This window comes from Penaeus monodon, chromosome 8 (genome assembly GCF_015228065.2).
Source record: "Penaeus monodon isolate SGIC_2016 chromosome 8, NSTDA_Pmon_1, whole genome shotgun sequence".
NCBI lineage: Eukaryota > Metazoa > Arthropoda > Malacostraca > Decapoda > Penaeidae > Penaeus > Penaeus monodon.
The window spans coordinates 34,894,716-34,895,924 of record NC_051393.1 but is presented as its reverse complement, the minus strand read 5'-3'; positions in this window follow the sequence as shown (position 1 = coordinate 34,895,924).

The following is a 1,209-nucleotide window of genomic DNA, read 5'->3' as shown; positions in this document are numbered from 1 at the left end:
TTATGGGAGGCTGAGTCCTGTCCAGTAATGGGTTTTAATGTCGGTAGAACCGTTTTCTGCAGCAGGGTCCTCCTTCAGTGCTATGTTGGATATGGTCAGTACGACTGCTATATATAGTTGGGGAACCAGATCATAAACGTAAGGGCCAAGATAGAAAGAGAAAAAGAAAGGCAATATAGAAAAACGGGTGTTAAGTGCTACTAGCCAGTTATTTATATAAATTTGCAGTTTTTAATGTTTGCTTTTACTTTATTTTTGTCTTTTTTGCATTTTGTGTTTTTCTTTCACAAGATGAAGAAAAATTGGAGGGAGACGTCACTAGCAATCAGCATGGACCTGGCTTGAACTACCAACCGTCTCTGGTAGACATAAGAATAAATAGGAGAAACAACAACGGCAATTTGCAAGGATTTACTTGAACCAATCGTTGTCACATAAAGAAGAAATGTATGTCTTTCTGTACTAGTCATTCGTCACAACTGGCAAAATCACTGGCAAAAGAGATACATCATATATCTTTATGCCTGCAACTACGTCAGCATCAAACCCTGTTAATGAAACGGTTTCAGTCTCTTTTGTTCTGCATGGATGAGTGAGTAGGTGTGTGAATATGTGTGAGAGCTACAGTGAGCGTGAATGAGAATGAAAGTGAGAGCAGAAATGTATGACAAATACAAAGAATAACGTTCAATATAACAATACTGCAGTAAATTAGCAATGCTAATACAAAATTATTTCAGCTACCACATTGAAATCAACATTTAATATGCGACAGAATGTACACATTAATGAACAGTGCCGTGAAAAAATATTCGCAAGTGTTCTAGTAAGTAAATCTTCTCATGATCAGAAAGCCTTGAATGCAGAGGTAGCCATGTCTAGCTATCTATGTCAGACTTCATCAACAGGGGGTTCCTGTACCCAAAATGCCATACAAATGAAGTGAACTGAGCCGGGAAAATCTACAAATAACCTGCTCCAATCTTCGTATCTGTGATGAGCGCTCGTGACATTCCCTACGGGTATATACCTATCATGAATCACACAATCGCTTGGGATTTACCAAAAACATGCAAGCAACTTCTAGAGGGTGAGAAGGGTGTAATTAATAAGTAAATAACAATTCTAGCTTAAACCCTAATCCTACATTAATGAACGGATGTAACTGTGGGTCACACTGACTCAAAAGTTGCTGATTGAACAAATAAC